General features: G+C 44.3%; 1 long non-coding RNA gene across 1 annotated transcript in view; it reads right to left on the minus strand.

The window, feature by feature from the left end:
- The window catches only part of LOC134416714 (uncharacterized), a 102,208-nt gene extending 97,047 nt beyond the window's left edge, over positions 1-5,161 (minus strand). Inside the window, exons 1-2 of the long non-coding RNA XR_010027342.1 lie at positions 5,123-5,161; positions 3,047-3,144 (exon numbers count right to left, since the gene is read on the minus strand). This is a non-coding gene — a long non-coding RNA (uncharacterized LOC134416714). The remainder of the gene's footprint in view (positions 1-3,046; positions 3,145-5,122) is intronic.
- Positions 5,162-10,060: the final 4,899 nt, after the last annotated feature.

The raw sequence follows: 10,060 nt of genomic DNA on the forward strand, positions 1-10,060 counted from the left end.
AAACAGATGCGTGATCTGCTTTTACACAAAACCCACTTCTTTTTCAGCAGACGTGTTTTTTTATGATGCCATCCTCAGTATATTTTGTACATTCAAAGGAAAATGTGATTAAGTTATTTATTTGCTTATTCATGTCTACTGCCTTTCTCTTTTCAATTTTCTGTACACTAATGTCTTTATTCATTCTCATGTAATATACTAGCACTTGCCTAGTTGCAGTACAAATCTATTCACAGTGAAAAAGGAAGATTTTAATGCTGAAATGCATTGTAATGCTCCAAGACCCTGGTGTTAAAAGTAACGGGGGAAAAAGACTGAAAGTGAGATGTAAGCTAAGAAATACATGGATATTATTTTTCTTGAAGAGAAAAAAAATGTGACTTTATCAGTTAAGTAATTTTTGTGTATTTACACGTACCTATTTTACCGAGTTTCCCACTTTTATGCCACCCAGGCAAGTCCCCTTTTATGAATGTCTACCTTGGATTTTACAAAAAGTCTTCTCACATTCTTCCAAGGAGAACAAAGAGGTGAAAGGTTTTTCAAAGTTTTCCTGTCCTTCTCACTTCCCCTAGGGGTGGTTGGAGAGCTGAGGAAGGAGCAAAGCTTATTGAGAAGAAAACTCCTGTTTTTACTGTAATAAAAGGTGGCAATCTTATCATGTATAGATGCTCAAATGATGTATAGACAAAGGAAGGACGTTTGCAGTGAAGATTGCCATAGGCAAAACAGCAGATCTAATCAGAAGCTCTGCACGCATGGATGTAGCCAGCCGGTGGGAAAGGAAAGCATTCGCAGCACAGAATCTGGAATTGCTCTTCTGTCTCTCCACGGCTTCCCCACCAGAGCACAGGAGAAACCAGGAGCCTTGACACTCCAGGCAGAGAGAGAGACACTGAGCCAATGCACAAACTTTTTATGACTCTGTCACAGGATGCTATTAATGTAATAGCAGGTTTATTTTTTTCCTTCTTTTTTTTGCATGGAAGCACATGCTGCTATCATCTATCTCCTAACCACAGTCAGTAGACTGAGGTGGTGCTTGTATAGCAAGTGCTGTAAAAATATTTCTATTGTACAAAGTAAATTACAGATCAAACACATACATTAAAAAAAAATATTATTAACATTTAGGACATTTGCATTTTCAAAACTGCCAGACTGATAAATGCACACGTCCTCAAGTTCTCAAGATTACTGAAAGTCAGGACACAAACCACAAGAAGTAAAACACTTTCAGCTAAAGCTACCGCAGAGTTCCTCCTTCACCCCACTGAGAGTAACTGTGCTAACCTAGGTGTCCCAGAATAGAGGTATTACACAATCTGTGTGCTCCACGGTCTGAGAACAAAGGCTGAGAACAATAAAGCACAGAGAAATGTGTTAAGGTACTGTGGCAGACACACCTCGGCACTTTTTCTGTTAATTTTTGTTAATCTGCCTGGGGGAGGAGAGTGTTTTTATCTAGCAACACAGGTATTTTAAACTGTACCTATTTTGGAACTGTCAAAAAACAGTCAGCCTGTAAGTCAACACGTGGGGATATTTTTTTGGTAGCTGGTTGGGGTTTTTTCCTGTATGCCTCTGTCTCACCTTGTTGGCCATGCCTATTTAGACTGCCAATTCCTAGGGTGGCAGCACACAGTACCACAGTTTACGCAGTGCCAAGCACAGTGGGATCCAGCTTTTACTGGGCTGTGTGAACTGCCATGAAGCAACAAAATAATAAAAATAATAAAAATAATAATATAACAACAACAACTTTGCACCAATCACTGTTGTAGAACCCTGCAGAAATCAAGGGCCAGAGACTCTAAGGGGACAAGCTGGCAGGAGGAAACCTGCACTGTGCTCCTCTACATGACAGGTGATAGCATTTGATTGCAGACACATCTCCTCCTCCCAGCGTCCTCATTCTTATGGTGTAGAATGAAATGCCTCCCTGGGCACAGAAATCACCAATAACCCACCAGATCTATCTCAGCTCGACACAGCAGTAACCCCAACTACTCCAAGCCCTCCCTTCCCCCCCAGCCCCTCCAGGTATCAGTGTGAGGAGTTGTGCTGTCGGGACAGTGCAAGACAGACAACAGGATGTTTAATGGTCTACGCTGCTGTCCGAGCCAGACACATGAGCTGAAACTCTGTCTCTCCACATGCAACTTGGATATCTGGCAAGTTTCAGTGAGACACATTTTCCTCTTGGCCTCCTTTCCTTATTTCTAGGCCCAGTGTTCATATTCAAAGGAGCAGAAGTAGGCAGGGGGGGTGGGGAGCAGAGCGCACCAAACAGTTTTAGTCTGCAGAGAAACAAGAAAAGTGGAGGGAAAAGAGGATACATTCTCAGAAAATACAAAACCTGAGGAAATTTGCTTGTCTGCAGCATAAAAACAGATTTGGAAGGGGTGATGGGGACTGACTAGCACTCAGTAGCAGATCATTGGAGGCAGGGAAGAGACATCAGGCAGGGGGTTGGGAAGCAGCAACCAGCTGCCCCATATGGTCAGCTCTTGGTAGGCAATTTGATTTTCATTTTCTCTGCTGATTGTGCTCATCCCTCTGGTATCTGGATGGAAAAACAATGGTGGAGATAATAGAACAGGATTGCCCAGGGCATTTTTAAGGGCTTGAGAGCCATTCATTCATAGATCAAATCTAGGCCAGAATGGATGCAGGTAATCTGCTGAATGCTGGCTTATATGAAACGTTCCAGTGGTATTTCACAAGTATTCACATAAAAATTGAATAATTCACAACTTTCTTAGCATTCTCAGCAGATAGCTCAGCCTCCACAGCCTCTCAGGTCTCCACAGCCTCTTAGTACTAATGACTTAGCTCTACAAATAAATTTAAGAACACAAGTCTATGCAGGTTCTGGGTGTAATTGTGGTCTATTCCAAAAAATGGTTTGAGGCAGTGACGAGTAAAGTAAGGTGTGGGAAAGATCCCATTATTGTACCAGTTCTGACAATAAAAGAAGCCCTTCATTCTCCTAGGCTGTTAATCTGGTACCTTCCATGAGCACAAACCTAGAAGAGGTATATACCTTATTTAGGTAGTTGACCTTCCATTGTCTTCCATGTGTTCACAGGATAATGAGTGACAATGGCACTTGTCATACCCCATTCTCTACTGCATTTTGTCCTGCAGCAAATAGAGAATTTATTATCATTGTCAGCATAATTTTAAAATAAATGAATTAAATCTCACAGGAGAAGAAATCCTCATTCTATTATAAAATGTATATATCTGGTCACATGGTCATGTTATCTAACATCGCCTTTCTTCTCAAAGAAAGTTGAAACAATTTTCTTCAAAGATCACTGAAATAAACATTGACTAATATATATATAAATATATATATATATATATACATATATATACATATATATATAAATTTATAAATTGGAGGCAAATTATGATGAGTATTTGCCAGAATATCCAAAAATGTGCCCCAAAACATTTTCAGTTTAAACAAACACTGGGCAAAAACTATAAAGGTAGAACAAGTGCTTTCTATTTCTTACTCAGAATGGAAATTGTCACTGCAACCACAATTCAGCTGCTGATAAGGATGTTCTAACACCACCATGGTGCGACAGCATGGCCTATGATTACCTGGGAGGCAGGAAACCTCTTTGGCCTTACAGTCTGGGAGGTCCTTCCTCCTACTCAGTGTCCCCATTTAAAAAGCTGCATTTTAATGAGTACCTGCATAAATGCATGCTCTACGTGGGACTTGGACACACCACTGCAGCGCCCTTAACAGCAACAGTTGTGAATTATGTGGAGATCTTTAGCAGCAGGTAGGGAGAGCCATGCCAGAACGCAAAACCAGAAGAAATGGCAACTCAACAAGGAACTTGAACTGATCGGAAGGTTTCCCATGTGGATAAAAACATGAGCACCGGGGTGCAGCAATGCCCTGTTTCTATGATGACAGCCAGCATATAATCATGCCAGGGATGTTCAGCCTTTCAGCAGCAATTTCTCCCAGCTCTTCAACTGCAATCCCCATTTTTGCACGTGCATGTGTACACGAGCACATGAATGGAAGAGAGTCTGGATTTCATTGCAATGTGCAGGGTGGGTGATTCAAGCCTTTGTGTAGGAAGTTGACTCACCCCCTTCTGAGTGAAAAAATGTTCAACACAACTGTAATTCCCTCTTTTTCACGTAAAGTCAGGCAACATATACAGAACCTTCCAGCTCGGTATTTCCTAAACAGTGGAAACGTGCCTAGAAAGTTTAGCTTTGAAACCTGTGACTGCAACTAAACAGGTCTGCACCCTTCATGTCGAGTCTCTCGAATCCCTGTGGCTCGGCAGCAGGCAGGAAAGGGGGGGAGGTGAAGTGGGAGGGAGAAAAAACAAGTTGGCTTGGGGGGAGAGGGGCGAGTGTTTTGGGCTCATTTAATAATGCACTAGTAAACAGCTCAGGCACAGAAATGCAGTGCAGTGAGAACCGGAGCTATCCTTTGGAGCCTACTGCTTTAAATTTGCGCGCTGTAGCTTGAAGCATTGCACAAACTCCCGGTCTGCTGACTGCCTCCCTGGAACACAAACACACGGGTGATTGGGAAAGCTGTTTTCCAGCCTGCCCTCCCTCGTTTCTGCCGGGCTGCTTTTGGTGTTTATTTATTTTTAAACAAGTCGTGTACATGGGGAAAAAAAAAAAAAAAGAAAAAAAAAAAAAAAAAAAAGAAAAACGCTAACAAAACCCACACATCTTTAATCAACACCTATTTCCTTCCAGGACCCTGTGATCCTCTATTGATTCCCATTAAAATGCTTTTCTTTTTCTTTGCCCCCTCTGCTGATCGAATTTCAGATCAGCCAGGATGTGCAACTAACCTTCCGGCACAACTGAACCCAACTGACTCACCCAGATCAAAGGCTCGGCGCATTCATTAGAGCCCAGCACAGCCCAGGCAGGAGCCGTAATGCAACATCTCCCTTTGCATTGCAATTAACGTGGGGGAGAGGAGTTCTTATTATTTTTATTTTTTGCAAATGTTCTTCTGGCTTTTGATTTTTTAAACGGGGGGGGGGGGGGGCGGGGGAGGGGGGCTGGGGGGAAGAAGTGGTGGGAGGGAACGAGAACAAAAGAGAGATCTTTTTACCCGAGGATGACGTCAGTTTGATGTTACTGACAACTATTGATGCACGTGGAGCAACTGCAGGCAGATCCCCCTTCCCGCCCCCCCGCCTCCCGGCACTTCTCAGGGAAACAATATGCGGGAACAGCCCGCGGGACCCGGGAGCGGCTCCGGGTCGCTCCGCCAGGAGCCTGAGCCGCCAGGAGCCGGAGCGCCCGCGCCCCGCGGCCGCCTGAAGCGGCGGGAGAGGCGGAACAGCCCCGGGCCCAGCGCGGGGAGCCGGCTCCGACCCCGGAATGCGGCTCTCTCCCGCGGGGGACGGGCGCCCAGGACACCGTCCCCGTGCCCCAGCTCCCGCTGGGCGCTCCCTGCCCCCTCCCGAGCCCGGCCCGGCGCAGGCACCGCCGCGCCCCAGCCGCGCTTCGTTCGTTCTGCCGCGGGGAGCGCGGCCCCGGCCGCCGGGGCGCGGCCGCACGCAAAACCCGGCCTGGAGCTCCGGAGCGGCGCGGGGTGGGGGTGAGGGCTCACCTTCGGCTGCTCGCTGGCGTCAGGGGGAGGCGTAGGTTCAGCCGGGAGCGCTCCTCTGTGGGGTCAAGGCGGCTCGTAGGGTCCCATCGCCGGGCCCAACTTCTGAAAGTCACGGCTGGGTCGGAGCTGCGGCCTCTCCAGCCGAGCCCGTCACGGGGCTCCCGCAGCCTCCCCGGCAGGCCGTGTCCCCTCACTTCACCTGTCTTCAGCACCTCTGAAATATCTGTAAAATATCTGTGTCGGTTTGGTACAAATGGCCAAGGAGGTGTAAAACAGGAACAGAGAAATCAAATTTTGTGCTGCGTAAAGGATCACAGAATCACATAATAGGTAAAGTTGGAAGGGACCACAGTGGGTCATTGCTCCAGCCTCCCTGCCTAAGCTGAGTCATCCTGGAGCACAGGGCACAGGATTGTGTTCAGATGATTCTTGAATATCTCCAGTGAAGGAGACTCCACACCTCTCTGGGCAATCTGTTCCAGTGCACCATCACCCACAGAGAAATGAAGTTTCCTCACATGCATGTCGAACTTCTGTGCATCAGATTACGCCCATTGTTCCTTAGGTCCTAAAGGTTAGCATCAACAACAAGAGCTCCTTTCCACTTTCTTGGACACTTCCCCCCCCGCCTCCCCCCCCCCCCCCCTTTAGGTATTTTTACACATGAGTGTGGTCCCCTCTCAGTTTTCTCTAGATGAATAGGTCAGCCTGGGCACAGGCTGTGCTGCCTCAGGAGTGCTGGCTACCAAGAGCTATGGTACCCCATGGCCCCCCACTTTGGATACCCCACAGATCCTCACTCAGGAGTGGGGGCTGAGGAAGTGCCTGCTCCTGGCAGCCTTGAGCTCCTTTCCTAAAGTGCGCACAAATGCTCCCCTAAATGCCATGAAACTCGCCTGAGCCTGCTCAGGCTGGGATCCTGCACGAACCAGCCTGTAAGTTCAGCCGAGGTAAGACCTGGGCATGTTCTGCCAACATCATTTCACAAGAGCCAGCCAAAAGCTGTCCATCGATAGTCACCACTATCACTCGCCATTACCTCTTTGGGGATTTCAATGAAATGGAAGATATTTTTTTGTATCTGGATATTACCCCTCCCTGAGCTCTCTTCTCCCATGTGCAATATGTTTCTTCCCTTACAGATTAAATTTCATCCACTAATTGACAAGTACACATCTTACTTGGAGTTCTGCCCATTTTTGACATTGAGCATGTGGCTCTTTTTGAACAAGGTGTAGCTGTGATTTACACCAGTGCACAAATTTTCCTTGTTTCCTAAATGTAGTTTTTGTAATACAGTGTTGTCAGCTGTCATGGTTGTTGGTGAACTGATGTTCTGTGGTAGAAATTCTGTAAAGTTCCAGTTATGCAAGTCAAGTAAGAATTCTGGCTTTCATCTAAAAGGAAAGCATCCATTTCTGGTCCTCTGATTTCAGCAGAAACTTATGTTGTGTTCTGTAGCAGCTCTGAACCAAAAGGAAAGGAAACATAAATGTGTTATTGTGACCATCATTGGTATTGCTTTATTTTTGATCTCTTGATACTTGTGTCCCTGATTCTTTATAGCCTGGAAATACTTAATATAACATACAGATAAAAAGACTTGTGCAGCTTACACAGCCACCTGTTCCTCTGCTCTGATCTCTCCCACTATATTTTAAGGTGAGATAAACAAGCATTATTACCTACTGCTTACACTATTTACACTTACAGAGTCATGGTGGTTCTCTCTGCAAAACCAAGGTATGTATTTATTCTTATCCCCCCTTGCTTTGAGGGACTGTAGTTTTGGCAGCTGAGTATATGTTTTTGTCTGGATGATTTCTGTAAAAATAAGTAATTTATGATTTTTACAGGCTAGTATCTCAGTAGAAAGCTGTGTTGTACTACAAGAGAGATGCCATTTTCTCTAGATGCGTACAGCATTCCATAGCTTTCCACAGTTTGCCATGGGAGAGGTATTCAGGAGTTTTTCAGTTTCTTTTTTTCTCAGACCTATTCATACAGAATAGAAAGATTACTTTGTCTTATTTTCCATCATTGACAAACACCCTCTTATATCTTTCCATACCGCTTAAGCAAATTTCCCCTTACTATATTTTGCCATGAGAACATTCATCTGTCACTTAACAGTTTTGACTCCTGACCTTGTCATGGTCAGGCTAACACCACCTACACACACACACACACACACTCATACAAGTACTCTTCACCTATGAGAAGATATTTGCCACATGGTTTGAGAGGAGAGGTCATCCTTTCTCAAGGGGCTGCATTGCCAGCACCATAGTTTGGGGCAGCTGTCCATTGACTCCTGAATCTCTCTGTGGTTGTATTCCTGTTTCCCACACCCTTATGTCCCTTTGATTGGCTGGTTGCACAATCCACCTCATCAAGGGCTCCAGGTTCTGTGGCAGAACCAGAGGAAGTCGGTTCGCTCCATTGCAACCATGGCAACACTTTTCAAAGATGCAGCCTACAGTCCTTGAGAGTCTTCCAGTTTTCCATGGCAGCCTTGTTTCTCAGAGGCTACATCTACTCCAGGAATAAGTACACTGCAAAACACATAAGTTGATATTCAATAAAATACATCCTTAGTTGTGTACAAAACCATCTGAGCTCTAAACAAGAGTGCAGGACTACATATAGTGCTGTGAATTAATATATTAATTGAACAAAAGGGAGAGAGGTCATTTTAACTTCCGTTTCAGAAAGGCCCTGTGCCATTAAATCAGCCAAATCTTTATAAATCCAAAATATCATTTGTGTTCTCACTTGTTAAAGCACAACCAAAAAAAGCACTTTGGTCTTTAGGTTGCCTGTTTCCTGAAGATATGAGATTCCTAAGAGACATTTCCCATGGATATACCTGTGGACCTAGGAGGTTAAGAAACAAACATTTTGGTTTGCTGTCCTGCTGTACCAAGCCAAATTCTCAAATTTAGGGAGCTCATGAATTTTCATAATGTTCAGGAATGACTCGAAATTGTCTCTGTATGTTTTGTTAGGGGTTATGTTATAGGGCATTCACATGTGAAGTATCAAGAGTTTGAAATAATGCACTCAGAAGAGTGGGAGTAAAAACTTCATAAGCCAAAAATTGTTTTGTGAGAGAGAGTGAGATAGAAGGAAAAAATTTTATGGAACTTTATAGTCTGTGGTATTAAACCCAGTGGAAGAGCTTCTACTGCCTGCAGTGGCAGTGGATGTGGGCGCTGATATCTATAGTCAGCCTGTAGAATGAAATAACACTAGGTTCAGCAGTAGGGTGTTTTTTACAATGCCTGTGTAGGTATGCATTTCCCAAATGTTAGGTCTCCACCCATGTTAGTTTTCTGAGTTTCTTTTGAGTTGAGCAATGGGCACTAGACAGCCTCTGTTTCCTCTAATGTGCATCACACCTGGCTTCTGTAGCAGCACCATGACACAGGTTTGTTCCACAGGTACTACTGAAGTTTATCCGTCTATAACCAAATTGTTTCCACTGGAATGTTTCTTAATGGAAACACTTCTATCACAAGTTGGTTAGAAGTTATTTGACACAGAGCCTAAATTTTGAGTTAAACGTAACAGGAACCCTTTTAACATACTTTATATCACTTGCTTGCAGCCCTTCAACAGGATAGATTTCTTTTTTTCTCACTCACAACTTGCAGATCACCAGTTTGCTCAAGAGCGGGAGATATCTTTCCAACTTGAGAAGCCAGTGCCACTTCTGCCAAATTAACTGGGAGGACGGTTGTTCCATGTGCTCATACTGATTGTATGTGGGACATCTCACTGTACTGAGGGCAGTTTTATTTTAAGTTATAAAGGAGCTTAATTCTCTTCCAATGTCCAGGGTGAACTCATTTGTCAATGTGATGCATTTCATTATCCTCATCAGCTCATTTGCTTTTCCTGATGGAGAAAAAGGCTGAACCTTGTTTTACTTTGTGGAAGTCAGGATTCTTTCTAATTAATGAAGTTTCTGTTTAGCCAGCACTATGAAAGGTGTTCTTTCCACTGTACATGTGTGCGCTGAAGAACACATCTGCTCTCTGGTAACTTTTTTCAGTAGCACCTTTCTGTCTGAGATTAAAAGGATCCATTCCTAAATCCCGGGCTGAGAGCTGTGCATCTGAAGGAGAAATTACTCTTTTAAGAGATTCCCAAGAGCTGTAGCCAACCACAGCATACTGTAGATGTTACACTTTTTATACATTGCATCTTTGCCAATATTTGAATACAAGCCATAATTCAGTGGGAGCATAAATAACTTCCATTCAGAGAGATGGATGCTGTGGTATCAGGCCAAATGGTAAGCCTTGTCAGTGCCTGCATTTTCACTTTATCGATCACACAGCATAATATGATGCTCCTTATTTAAATCCTTCATGCAGATGTTGTACTGGGTTAATTGACAAGCAACTGGATTTGATAATACGTATAATG

This window comes from Melospiza melodia, chromosome 3 (assembly GCF_035770615.1).
Source record: "Melospiza melodia melodia isolate bMelMel2 chromosome 3, bMelMel2.pri, whole genome shotgun sequence".
NCBI classification, from domain to species: domain Eukaryota; kingdom Metazoa; phylum Chordata; class Aves; order Passeriformes; family Passerellidae; genus Melospiza; species Melospiza melodia.